A 14544-nucleotide genomic window follows, 5' to 3' on the forward strand; every position below is an offset into this window, starting at 1 on the left:
CTTGCCCCAGTCCTAGAGCCACCTACGCATGACAAAGCCTGCGCTTCCTGCCCCTTTCTAAGAGCTACAGCCCTGTTGTGAATTCACGTTTAAGTATCCACAGGCAAGAAGACGGCCCACTCGGCTTTGGTCTCTTACAACATACGCTACAGATAAAATATGGAAAGCTCAATATACAGATTTGTATTTGTGTCCACTTTTTAAAAATCAAAAGCAGTTGTTTTTTTCCATCTCTAGGAAGTTTATGAATTAAAATGATAAACCTTTGGGGAATTTTACAAACTAGAAATCTTCGGAGGGCACGTATTTTATACTCTTTAAACCAAGCAGAGGGCTTGGTGAGCGCAAAGATGGGTGTTTCGAAGCAGCATTGAAATTAGCTGCACTATCCCCCCCACCTACCAAAATTCCTTAAATTGTTGCCCTTTTCCTGACGGGTAAAATTGCTTCTAGAGGGTGAACTGAAAAGCGTGGCCAGCTGGCACATGCTGCGGTCTGTCTTTTGTCTGTAGTCTCTCTCTCTATATATATAAAATGAATCGATAACATTTAGATTCCAGCTTCCCCACTGAGGGGCCAAGGGCAGAGAAACCGGGCGCCTGTGTGTGGCTGAGGCTGGCGTGGCTCTCAAGGGCACCGGCAGCCCGGGGCTCCCTCGCCAAGGTTTGCCCCGGGGGGCAGCGTGAACCACTTCACTATATTCCACCTTTAAGCTCCCCGCAGGGCTTGGGCAGGGCCGAGAATTCAATCGGCCAGGCTACACCACAAGGAATCGAGAGTTCATTTTTAGACCATTTTGTGTATAGAAAGCACTCATGAAAATGAATGGGTATTTACCCAACTCATTTTCGCAGAATTAGGCGGTAATCTCAAAAAAATTTCAATTTCATCTAAGTCTCCTCTAAATTTTTTTTTTTAAAGGCACTTTCCCAATTCTCTAACAACTGGCCATCAACTCCACTGGGGAGCAGGCCCCATCTCTGACAAAATGTGGACTCTGTGGAATGAGACGTCGTAAACTGCTTGCATCATTTTATATTCCGGCAAATATAAAATGCAGGCCACTCCACGCGGCCACAGTGATCGCTGCTTTGTGATTACTGGTGAATGCACGCGTCCTCATACAAATGCCACGTCTCCAAAGACGCATGTAATTACCCTGCATGACACAGCGATTACATGGAGAGGACACCCTCGCTCGCCTCCGGTCCCTAAAACTCACTCGAGCGGGAAGCAGGAGGCTGGCGGACCCCTGGTCTGTGACTCGGCCAACGACTGCCAGTCATCCCTGGGGACAAGCCTGATGTCGGGAACACAGGGCTCAGCCGTTGCAGGATAACTTTGTGACCAAACCTCCAAAAGGATCTCATGTTGTTTTTCAGTCTAGCAGTCAGTCCTGCATATTCTTCCTAGTTTCATGAAATAAAATATAATTCTCCGAGGCCAGCCTCATCACCCCAGCACCTCCCGTGGACCACAGTCCCATAAATAATATATTTTTTTAAAAAACGAAATTATTTGTATGCAAGGTGGAGTGTAGACCGCATCTCTTCTTTGTTACTTATTTCCATGACTGTTTGAGTAACTTAACTACACTGAGCACCTTTTCTATGACAGCCACTGGGGTGTACTGTGGTTTAGACACTTCACATTTTTTTAAAAAAAACTGCTTACATTTTTTTTGCATCTAAAACCTTATATTAATCAATTTTTATGGGCTAATTGACTGGGATAGTATTGAATTCATGTATGAGAAGATTGTACTACCTGGCTTACAAAATGTTGGTGATTTATTGTCAGCTTATACACCTTAAAAAGTAAAAAGCATATTCCAGTTTTGGGATAGATGCATACTTCATCTTAAAGCCACAACAAAATTACTATTTAAAAAATTTTTAAACAGCCCCCTAAACACACATATTAAAATAGAAAATGCCACTGTAAAATAAAACTCTAGTTTTTAAGGACAAGCCAAGCCAGTCAAGGAGAGAGCATCTGAGAGTTAATTTAGTTTTATTTTTACCTGTGTATATCACTATTAGTCTTATAAATGTTTGTATCAGAAGAATGCTGAACTAAAAAAGAAATTGACTTAATCCACACGAAATAAATCACAGTTCTGAGGTACTCCACACTCTTTGAAGAAATTATCTAATTAGTTCCCATGACAAAAAGAGTTAGAGCCAAATCTCTGGCCGTCTCTATGATGTTAAGCCGCGAATCTCCATTGCTAATAGATGTTCAATCTGCTGATATTAAACTGAAATTCCCAGGGCCGTTCATGGTTGGTTGTTCCGTTGTTTGCTTGGTATGATTTTGTTTGTGTTTTCTTTTAACAAGAAAGCCTCTTCACGGGACCGTTTTTAAATAGAGACAGAGACAGAGGAGCGTAAGAACTTGCCCGAGATTCCACGGCGGGGCCACAAGGGGAGAAACTTTGTCCCACGCAGTCCGCCGGCTGCAGGCTCCCTGGTGCTACCTGTCGGGCTAGTGGAGGCCTAAGGAGCGCTGGTCCGGCCTTTAAGCGAAACAGTGCTTGGGAAGTAAAAACATCCTATAGAACCGGGGTGGGGAACCTTTTTTCTGCCAAGGGCCATTTGGAGATTTACGACATCATTCGTGGGCCATACAAAATGATCACCTTAAAAATTAGCTATGAGAAAAGCTCCTGGATATATTGACTTTCGAGGGGCCCGCCTGTGGCTGCCTTGGCCGGGCCGGGCCAGACCGAATGGTTTCTCAGGCCGTGCGTGACCCGCAGGCCGCACGTTCCCCACGCCTGCTGTATGGGAATGTGCGAGGAGTCAAGGAAATATTCCATTTCCTTTTTATTACACAAAGGTCCATGGTCCTTCCAGCGGACAGTATAATGAAAAAGATGTTGAAAGGATTATAGTGTCTGTTTTTCTTCCCCCAGCTGCCTAAGAGCTGTGCTGGCCTCATACATACAGTATCTGTAGGGTGCTGTAGATACAGTGTCTGTAGGGTGCTGTAGGTACAGTATCCGTAGGGTGCTGTAGATACAGTATCCGTAGGGTGCTGTAGGTACAGTATCCGTGGGGTGCTGTAGGTACAGTGTCCGTGGGGTGCTGTAGGTACAGTATCCGTGGGGTGCTGTAGGTACAGTATCTGTAGGGTGCTGTCCCAAAGGGTAAAGCACAATCGGCCTCTGAATGAACAAAGTGCATTCATACTGCACTTTAAAAATGTTCCGCACTTCTCAGATAGCGAGCATAGCAGAGAAGCCCATTTGAATAATTTAAAACAGATTTTTACACTGATGGCCTATCGATTTATCCTTGATATACAAACTTCTCGCGGGGTTCCTGAGACCATCTGAAAAGGGCCGGACAAATGGAATCTCCATTATGCCCTGTTAGCGGCGGGGAGCACGATGTCTTATTTCCTTGGAAGGTTGCCGTTGATTTCCTCCGGTGTCATAAAAATGATCCCGCGCAAGGCCGAGCGGATAAACGAACGGGCCTGCAGCGGCCGCAGGTGCCGGGCGTTTCATCAGCGCGGATTTCTCTGAGTGAGCGACGCGCAGGTGTAAGTGCGCGTGGGTGTCGGCGCCCCCGGGGCCACGCGGGCTTCTCTGCAGCTGTGTGTTGTCTTGTTTCTACAGAGTGTTATTGTAACCCTTGGGGCTCAGTCCATGACCGTTGTAATGGCTCGGGATTCTGTGAGTGTAAGACTGGAACCACAGGGCCTAAGTGTGATGAGTGTCTGCCGGGGAATTCCTGGCACTCCGGCTGCCGACGTAAGTAACTCGGGGGGCTGCCCCCCTGCGCAGCATGGCTCACCCTGCGTGTCCAGGCCGCCCCGCAGCGGCGCAGAGCAGAAAAAGGCCCCACCGCTGGCCCTGGCCCCCTTGAAAAGCTGCTGACAGCACCTCCCGCTCCCTAGTGAGTCACGGTGGTCACTGAGGTTGGAGGGGGCATTCAAGGTCATTGCTTCCAACCCAAATGCCATTTTCTTTATTATTATTGTTATTGTCAATCCTCACCTGAGGATATTTTTTCCATGGACTTTTTTAGAGAGTTCGGAAGGGAGTGGGGGAGAGAGAGAGAAACATCGATGTGAGGGAGACCCAGCCGTGGGTTGCCTCCTGCTCGCGCCCCAAGCGGGGATCAAGCCTGCTGCCCGGGTACCCCCACTTGCGAGGGAATCAGGCCTGAGAGTCTTCGGTGCGCAGGCCGAGGCCCTAACCACGGAGCCGCAGCCGCCGGCGCCCAAATGCCATTTTCCTAACAAGTTCTGCAGGTAGCTGTCTACCCATTTTTAAAGTCCAGGTATTTTTCAGAGTCCGCTTTGGGAAAGAGCAGAGGTTTATTTTTCTCTGTCTCTTCCGATTTTCACTTTCTTTTCATTCCGCTACCTCTCAACACATCGTGATGAAGAAAGCAAGCTTATCACCCGCTATAGGCGCTGAGTAGACTTTTCTTTCTTAGGTTTCATTTAGAAGCACCAACGATCCATGTTTGTCCTTTAAAAAGTAAAATAAAAGCTGCATAATGTCCCCAGCCGACAGGAGAGAGGACAATTCGTCAGCTGTCGGGCGGGCTTCTTTGAGGCCCGACTCAGCCCCCTCCGGTGTCCGGAACAACTTACATTGAAATATTGTACGTGGATCCGTACAGACCATAAATTTAGTGGCACAATAGGGACCCAGCTGGAAAACCGTCACCACGAAACGAAGGCTGATGTGTGTGGTTAATATATTTCTTGAACTGGAAGGTGCCCTGGAGCCCCAGAGTTCGTAAATTAAACGATATCTACATAACTTATCACTACCCTTGCTATCACTTCCATCACTGAATCTTAACCAAAAACCTAACGGTAATCCATCTAAGGGACATTTAAATGCCAGGGAAAAATAAATGGCACAACGCAATACTGATTCGAAGCCTCTGAGGTTAGGCACCATCCAGCGAGCCTTGGACGGATGTCGGGGAGCTCGGTTCAGCCTCATTTCTCTGAGGATTCTCAGACCTTCTTAAAAACCTGTCAGGGCAGGTGGCATGTCGGTGTGTTCAGGGAACATAAATTTAAAAACCGGAGCAGAAGCCTCCTGCTGTCATTCATAACCTTTTCTGCTTTTGAATTCTACACCAACTTTGCATCCTATCTACACACAGCCGGCTCGCTCGTATCTAAGGGCCGCCAGGCAGATTCTCTGCAGCAGCCGCCGCCCGGTAGACAATCGTGTAAACCAGATACGCAACCTTCGATGATTTGTCATCCACATTTTAAAAAGTAAAAAAATAAATAAATAAATAGAAATGGATTTTAACAACTGAACCATACCCAAAATATCTAAACTACCATCATTTCAACACGTAATTTAAATGATCAAGGAGATAGTTTACATTTTCCCCGCAGTCTGTGCAGGCAGACGTGTGTTTGGTACTTAAACAAAACAGCTCAATTAGGACTGGCCATATTGCGAGGCGTAATGGCCACATATGTCTACCGTATTGGACGGCCCGGCTCTGGAGGTTTCCTCGCTCGCTTTCCACCTGAAAAAAAATGTCAGCACGCAGGGACTGTCTGGAGCCCGTTTGCACCAGGGCTCTGCAGAATATTTTGCCAGCTGCTTGTGGAATTTATAGTCGCCCGTGAGCCGCACCTCTACATAAGGTGAAGCCAAAGCGGAAAAAGTGCTTCCACGCTCATGTCTCGGGCGACAGTGAGTGGCGGAGATGGGCTGAGAGAGTGGGTGGCACTGAGCTGGCCGAGGGTGGGCTGGGATACGGGAGCTGGAGGGCGAGCGTCTCGAGCGTGGCATCAAAGGGCAGTCCAGCCCCGGCCGGGTGGCTCCGTTGGTTGGAGAGTCATCTCGCACCCCGAAAGGTTGTGGGTTCAGTGCCAGGTCAGGGCATATACCTGGATTCCGGGTTCGGTGCCTGGTCGGGGTCCATACGGGAGGCAGCCCGGTCGGTGTTTCTCTCCCTCTCCCCCCCCTTCTTCTCTCTCTGAAAAATCGATGAAAAACATATCCTCAGTGACGATTAACAAAACAAAACAGAAGAGAGCCTCGTCCTTGGAACAGCAGACAGTGACGTAGGCGAGCCCGTCTCTGGTGAGGGTTTTTCATGGAGGGATGAAGCAGGTTGGTAAGCACAGGACTTGACGCGTGACAGGCGTCAGCCGGTGCTGGGAGGGCCGCTCGGTACCAAGTGGACTTGGCTCAGGGAGACGGACGGGGGCCCGCGGGGCCCAGCATTTTCCAGCGATCGCTGTCTCCAGCTGTCTGAGAACAAGCTGTAGGGTGCCTTGGGTGGTGAGAAACCCCCAAACTCTGGAACAGTTCAGACAGCCGCTGAACGGGCGCCTGTGAGTGATGCTTTCTGGAAAGTTTCTGCTTAAATGGAAAGTGGAGTCAAAAGACCTGCAGGGCCTCTCCCAGCTCTCCGGCCCTGACCTTCAGACCACGAGGCAAAGGGGAGGTAGAGCGAGATGCTCAACTCGATTAGTATTAAGAACCATAGCTGGGCCCAGCCGGTGTGGCTCAGGGGTTGAGCATCAGCCTAGGGTCCAGGGGATCACAGTTCAGTTCCCGGTCGGGGCACATGCCCGGGTTGCGGGCTCGATCCCCAGTGGGGGGCGTGCAGGAGGCAGCCGATCAATGACTCTCTCGTCACTGATGTTTCTCTCTCTCTCCCTTCCTCTGTCTGAAACCAATAAAAACATGTTTTTTTTAAAAAAGAGCCACAGCTGGGCCCTCAGCTGTCTTCTGTGCTCTAACCTCTCTTTACCACCAGAAGGCCGTCCCCACGTCTCACTAGCCAGCTTCTCAGTCCTCACTCTGGTTCCCGAGAGTGAGACTTCAGATTTACCCAACTCCTTTCCTCGTAGAGATTCATTCCCATCATAGCTTTCCCACGACGATCGTTCAGGCGGCTTTCTTTTCCTTCCCCCCTTTTCACTGCTGGGAGCTTAACTTCCCCGCGCCTGACAACTTGTGATCACTAAGAGGATGCGTCCAGTCGCTTCTCTGAGATGAAGATTATACCTCCCTGGACAGCCGCCGTGAGCCCACGTTGTAATTTTTCAGTGGCCTCTGCCTGCCGTCCCCTGCGCTCTGCTGTGTTATCTGAAAACACCCAGCTCACGGTTCACCCGTGGACCTCGCAGGCCGAACCCACTGGCGGGCGCCTGTCACTTAAACAAGGGTGTCTGCGGCCTTCGAGCACAGGCCGTCCTGGGCATACTGTGTCACTCACTGGACGCTTGCCTCCCTCGCTGTTGCTACAAGCGATTGGCACCACTGGGTCCCAGGTGTTCATTTCCTTGCTGGCATCTCGAACACCAGTGGCGCATCCCTCGCCGAGCCCGACCTCCACAGCAGTGATGAAGGGCGAATGCTTGGAGGGCACTTGAGTTCCCGTGTTCAGCTCCTAAGGGTGGGAAGGACATGCTCTCTAAGCAGGCCCAGCAGGAGCCTCCCAGAGGTCATTTAAAAAGGAAAATATTAGGAAGACAGAGGATAGGAAGCGGTCACTTGTGGGCACCGCAGTAGGCAGGGTAGTCCTCCTGGGGGGAGAGGCTCACTTTGTCAGCTGGGAGAGGGAACCCCAGGTGGCTCCCGGTCCTGAAATTCTCCTGAGCCCGCAGGAGGATGCCGCTCGGCTCTGTCACGCTAATAGCCATCACTTTCCAGTCCCAGCTCCTGTTTTCCCTCCATTCATTTTATTTTTTTGAGTTTCGCTTCATATTTCTTTTTATTTTTTTAAATATATTTCTTTACTGTTGACAGCATTACAGATGTCCCCCATTTCCCCCCCCGTTACCCTCCTCTGCCCACCCCTACCCCACTCCCAGGCCTTCCCCACAGTGTTGCCTGTGTCCATGGGCTGTGCATATAAGGAGATAGGTTCTCTGGTTCATCTCTTCTGGTCCCCACCCCCAGACATGTCCGTCTGTTCCATGCCTCCATGCCTCGCACTCAATTTTGTTAGTTCATTTAGTTCGTTAGATTCCACAGATGAGTGAGATCCTGTGATGTTTGTCTCTCTCTGACTGGCTTATTCCGCTTAGCGTAATACTCTCCAGGTCCCTCCATTCTTAACACTTCAATCTGGGATCGATGGAAAAAGCCCGCTGGCCTCTAACTCGTCAGGGGCCTGAGGCCACCAGAAGCTGAGGGTCAGGGTTTACACTAAGGCTGGGGAAAGGGCTTCAACCCTTCAGGTCACTAATGGCCCGTTCGGCGGGTTCCCAGGAAGCAAAAGCTGACGGGGCAGCTCGGAAGGGGGGAGTCGTTCAGAGCAGCCCCCGGGGTAGGACCGGATCTTAAATACGCTGAAAACCCAAGGCTCTAGAACTGCTGGAGCCCTGAGGAGGACAAACGCAGACAGTGGACACACAAACAGTAATCCCAGGCCACCTCCCGCCCTGTCCCTGTGAGGTCTGCCTGCTACTCGCTGCCCGGCCTGTGTCCCTCTCAGGGAGGGGGTCGGCGCCGAGCGGGTGGGCAGCTCCCCTTGCTCATGGAGCAGTCCACGCTCACTTCCCCGTTTATTTGAGGCGAGTATTGCGAAGGACACGTGCGCCCGCATTCTACCGTTTCACACCGTGGGACCGTCCCAGGTTACCAGGGAAAGGCGTGTGAGAGGCCAGAGCTCGTGGAGAAATGCAGGCGTGAGGTTACCTGCCGACAGCCCAGAGCCGAGGCACAGCCTGGGCCCGTCGGCGAGTGAGACCATCAGGAGGCACGTGGGGACCCAGCACGCGACGTTCCCCCCGTCCGAGGCCGTGCATAAGCGGAGTTCCACCTGAGCCATCCTCACGCACTGGCAGGTCTGTGTGTGCGTGTGAAAGAGAAAGAGAATCTCAGAAACTTCTAACTGCATGTGGAACATCTAAGTATCAAAACCAGCCCAGTTGCTGCCCTGCCAGCGTGGTTCAGTGGCCGAGCGTCAACCCGTGAGCCAGGAGGCCACGGTTTGACCCCGGGTCAGGGGACAGTAGGGGGCATGCAGGAGGCAGCCGATCAATGACTTGCTCTCATCCTTGATGTTTCTCTCTCTCTCTCCTTCTCCCTCTCTCTCTCTGAAATCAATAAAAACGTATTTTTAAAAATCAGCCCAGCCAGGCCAGTGTTGCTCAGCAGTTGAGCATCGACCTAGGATCCAGGCGATCAGGGTTTGATTCCCAGTCAGGGCACATGCCCAGATTTCGGGCTCGATCCCCAGTCAGGGGCGTGCAGGAGGCAGCCGATCAATGACTTTCTCTCATCATGGGTGTTTCTCTCTCCCCCTTCCTCTCTCTGAAATAAATAAAGATATATTTGGGAGGGAAATCAGCCAAATTCCTGAAAGACCACCCATTTGAAACTTGGAGAAAATGTTCATTCTGGTGAAGGGCTAGTCCTCAGACACCCTCACAACAGGATTCTGGGGTAGCGGGGCCACAGGCAAACCAAATGGGAGGGTCCCGTCCCGGCTCCTGTTTCTGGGTGCGACTGCTCCCCCCTTCCCAAGGATGGTTGACTCAGCCACCTCGGTTGGCCTTCTCTCTGCATCTCCTCCTGTGAAACCCTACACAGGGCTTGATGATCTAAGGTGCTTGTTGGTCTGAAATTCTGTGATCCTGACATCTCGCCAGTGGCCTGACCTGTTTGCGTGTGGACCAGTTTCTGAGGAATAATAATGATTTTTTCTGACCTGTTTGCGTACGGACCAGTTTCTAAGGAATAATAATGATTGTTTTCAGACAGTAAAAATAGTTATTTATTGTGCATTTGCCATGTGTCAGGAGTATAAATAAATGCATCATCTTATCGTACAAGACAAGACTACTTCCCTCAATTTATAGATGGAAAAACTGAGATTTAAATCGGGTTATTTCCCCAACTCAAATGCAGGCGACGTGGCAAACCAGCCATTAGTGAGTATTGATTGTTCATTGAGTCTGCTGGGGCATTTTATAGGATTCTGTCGTTTTTTTACTTTGCAAATGGAGACAGAGGCTTTGGTGATTTATTCCAGGGGTTGGCAAACTTTTTCTGTGAAGGGACAGATAGCAATGATCTTGGGTTTCGTGCACCATGTCATCTCTGTCCTGACCACTCACCTCTGTCTGTCGCTGTGGCCTGAAATCAGACGTAGACGACCCATGAATGAATGAGTGTTGCCTGCGTTCCAGTGAAATTTTCTTTATGGAGACCGAAATTTGAATGTCATTTAATTTTCACATGCCATGAAATACTATTCTCCTTTGGATTTGTTTCAGTCGATTAAAAATGTTAAAAAAAAAAAACATTCTTAGCTCATGGGCCATAGTCAACAGGAGCAAGGCTGGGCTTGGCCTGCAGATCATAGTTTGATTTATTTCTAACTCACACATAGTTAGAAATGAAGAAAAAGAGGAGCTTTTCAATGAAGTGGAGAGGGTAAGAAGCAGGAGGCAGAGAGAAAAAATTTTTAAATATGTTTTTATTGATTTTAGAGAGGAAAGGAGAGGCAGAGAGAGAAACATCATCCATCGGCTGCCTCCTGCATGCCCCCTCCTGGGCATCGAGCCCACAGCGTTGGCATGTGCCCTGAGCGGGAATCAAACCGGCAACCTCTTGGTCCATAGGACGCGACACTCACCAACTGAGCCACACCGGCCGGGCAAAAGAGAACATTTTTTTTAAAAGCCAAAACCCGTCCATTTCATTGAAGAGTGTCCTCTGCCTGGACCTGGGTAACAAGGGGGCATGGACCTAACTAATTCATATTTACCGGGCCCTCATTCACATTGAGAAAACTGTTAGGGTTTCCAAAAACAGGATAGCTTTGACCATATAATTTCCAGGACAAGATCATAGGTAGTGCCAACCGTTTAAAGGCTTCCGCGCTGGCCAAGTCAATTTAGCATCAATTTCGGACAATCAGCCACTAATGAAAGAGAAGTCAGGGTGGCCGTAATGCAATCAGGGCGGCTCACGTTGGTGTGAGCAACCCTTCTGTCTCCATCTGCAGGAGCGACCTGTCGCCCCGAATATCAGCAAAAAGCTCCACGAAGAGAGAATTACTGTAATAATATCAGGCTACACCACCAAGGGCACGGGAAAGAAATGCACACAGATCCCGTGGAGACTTTATTTCTCACCATCACCTTTGATACCAGAGGTAATTATTCTGAATCAGGTGCACGCCCGTGCGATGAACCCGTGCCTTTTCTGTCCTGCGGCTTTCGCGTGCCATCGAGTCTGTTGAACCCAGGAAATTCTGGATCCTGTGGCCCTGCCTACGGGAATAGAGTAATGTCACGGCCCAAGTCTATGTAAGTGGTATCTCCACTCTGTCCCATCTTTGTCAAGTTCTTTATTTTTTAAAAAGTGTGGTCAACCTTTAGTCGTCCATGACTGCAAGGTGGGGAGAAGAGGCCTGCACAAATAGCAGCTGATGGGAATGGGGTCGAGTTGGGTTTCACCTGAGACAGGCACATACACAGAAATTCAGACCCGTTCACGGTTCATCCGCTCGGTGTCCAACCTCAATCCCTAACTCATCCCTGTAGTTAGCAGTCAGGATCACCCAGACATCCCTGGATGGATATTTTAGAACAGAAATAACTGCGCAGATGTATTTTTTTAATGTTTTTTGTTGTTTTTTTAGAGAGAGAGAGGAAGGGAGGAAGAAAGAGAGAAAGATCTACCGGCTGCCTCCTGCACAGCCCCTCTGGGGACTGAGCCCGAGACCCAGGCATGTGCCCTGAGTGGGAATCGAACCAGAAACCTCTCGGCGCTCGAGGTGACGCTCCAGCCACCTGAGCCACACCGGCCGGGGCAGATGTATTTTTAACGATAGTCCTTCCCATAGTCTGCAGAAGTATAGGATTAATATTACGTGTTGTCGTTATTTCTTCTGAGCTACAACTCGTTTGGGGAAACAGGCATATGTCTCAGAGACAAAACACTACAAAATAAGGAAATATTGACGTAATTATTTTTAGGAATCACAGTTAGACCTCTCTTTAATTAGTATTATTGACCCTATGGACTCAGTCTTCTGTTAATCTGTATTCTTTATCATGAAAATCTATACTATGGACAACTGCATCGTTCACTTGGATTTTTAAGTGCAAAAAAAGACAAAGTTTGGGAGTTTATGCGAGGGCCTGTTACCAGGATTAATTTGGCAATGTCTTGGGGGATGTAATGACAGGTGACAGTTACAGCATTTTCAATGATTTTGCTGACCCGGCTTTCACTAGAGCCCACCCAGAAGATATTTGGATGCGTTATAAGGTTTCTCCTGAGATATTGCACCTCTGTTCTAATTAAAATAAAAATTGAAGTTGCTGATTTTGCACCCAGGATGCTAAACTACATATAGACGTGATGTATAGATTCTATCTGATTATATCAGGTCTGGAAATTATTCTAGAGTCGTGAAGACTGTCGTGGGAGGGGGGAGTCTGCGCTTCACCTATTGGCAGGCCCAGCTAATCAAACGTGATTGAATCGATCATGGTCAATGCGCTCCCTCGTTTACACCCGAGATCAGGTCGCACCATACCCTGTAGGAAAACCATGCCCTTGGTTTCACCTTCGGTTACTAAATTCGAGTTCATCAAGACGATCGAAGGCTTCTCCCCAGCCATGTAAACCTTTTCTCTCCGACGCGCGGGGCTAGCTGTAGGGTTTGCCAGTCCATCCGTCTGCCCCGCGTCATTCATTCACTCATTTGCTCGTTCATGAGTCACCCTGTCATTCATTTAAAAAATATCAACGTCCTACTGAGAGCCAGGAATTGTGATCAAGTTTAGCACCAGAAGACAAATAAAACGTGCTCCCTGCCCTCGAAGGGCTGACAGTTCAAGAGCGGCCTCGGATCTGACGGCGCCTCGCTCCTGCTGCAGCCCGAGGACCCGACTTTCAGCACCACGTCGCCGGCTCGATTTCCTGACCACGGGCTTCTCTCCTTTGGCCTGTGACCTTAGAGTCGTACACCTGAGGGGGCAGCTTAGAGACGGTCCAGTTTAACACTCATCGTACGTCGTAGGTGAGCTCTCCTACGGCATTCAACAATAACAGCGATGCCCACTATTTATTCAATGCCCACCCTGTGCCAGGAACTGTCCCTTGCCATCTACATGGCTTTGCTGAATAAAACCTGCATAAAACCCTACGGGCAGTTATCCCCGCCTTGCAGGTACGGGAACCAGGGCTGAGAGCGGCTAGGTAGCCCGCAGATCCCTGGAGGTTTGAAATGCAGAGCCCGGGCCCCGCCCGGGCTGATCCGGGCGCTAACGAGATCTCCAGGTGATTCCTATCACCCTGACCCGGGGGAGTCGGAGGATGAGGTGCTGAGGGTGAACTTCGGCCAAGGGCAGGCTGGTGGGGAGCCCACGAGCTGCGTCTTTACCACTTAGAGTTAGAACAACGGCGGCTGGGCCGCCAAGGGCATCCGCGTGCCCTGTGAGAACTTATAGAGGAGGCAAGAACGCCTATAGTTTCACACACCACGTGCCCTACAAATCCAAGTCACGTTAAAGTAAGGAGAACCATGAAAGCTTAAGTCGCCTGTTTGTTTTCTTTCATCCGTATAATTTAAAAGTGGTTAATATTTGATAGGTTAATAATAAATATTTTAATACAGTATATCGCGTCTGGTTACGAGTATATCAAAAGGAAATGCAAAGTGGGTTCCGAAAGATAAACTTTTATTGGGCACATGAAACGGAACATAAACTCTGACGGCAATTACCGTTTAATCTATCCGTGCTTGCGAACGTACTGAAAGAGGAACCGTAACTCAGTTAATTGTTATGAATTATTAACGGCTCGTCTGAAAGGCAGTGAGCAGCAGTCGCCGCGCTTGCTGGAAGGAGACCTTCCTCGGTGGCTTGAACCTTTGTGTCATCGGTTTGTTGGGGGCAAAAGAGAGAGAGGGTGACGGCGAGACTCTGATCCCGTGAAAGCAGCAAGTGACAAGACCCCGAACATCTCAGTGACGATACGAAGGTCAGCTGAGACTGAAATGAAACAGCTACCGGTGGCCCCCCTGCCGCATACTGAGGATGGGCCCGGGCATCTGCATGGCACAAAATCCCCCAGGCGCCCCGGGCAGTGTTGCTCAGTGGTTAGAGCATTTGGCTGGTAGACCAAAGGGTCCAGGGTTCGAGTCCCGGTCAAGGGCACGTACCTGGGTTGCAGGTAAGATCCCTGGCCCAGGTCGGGGGGTGTGGGGGAGGCAACCCATCCACGTGTCTCGCTCACGTCGATGTTTCTCTCTCTCCCCCCCCACCTCCCTCTCTCCCTTCCACTCTGTCTAAAAAATCAATGGAAAAAATATCCTCAGTTGAGAATTAACAAAAAAACAAACAAACCAAAGAACTCCCGGGCAGTGGCCGTAGGCAGGCAGGACTGAGGGCCACGTTTTCAGTACTTGTGCAGCATCAGAGAGATTTCATCCAGCCATGAACTTAGGATACGCCGAACCCCAAGCGAGATGCCAGCTGAGCTCCGCCCCGGCGCCCCGGGTGGAGCCTGAGGCCGGCGGGCCCCCGGCCAGGACCAGGAGCAGTGCGGACGGTGGAGGTGCCAGC

At 49.9% G+C, this 14544-nt stretch overlaps 1 protein-coding gene across 2 annotated transcripts in view; it reads left to right on the plus strand.

The window, feature by feature from the left end:
* The window catches only part of NTNG1 (netrin G1), a 199415-nt gene that overhangs the window by 161881 nt on the left and 22990 nt on the right, over positions 1–14544 (plus strand). The window lies entirely within an intron of this gene.

The sequence above is a fragment of the Miniopterus schreibersii genome (assembly GCF_964146895.1).
Source record: "Miniopterus schreibersii genome assembly, chromosome: 19".
NCBI classification, from domain to species: Eukaryota; Metazoa; Chordata; class Mammalia; order Chiroptera; family Miniopteridae; genus Miniopterus; species Miniopterus schreibersii.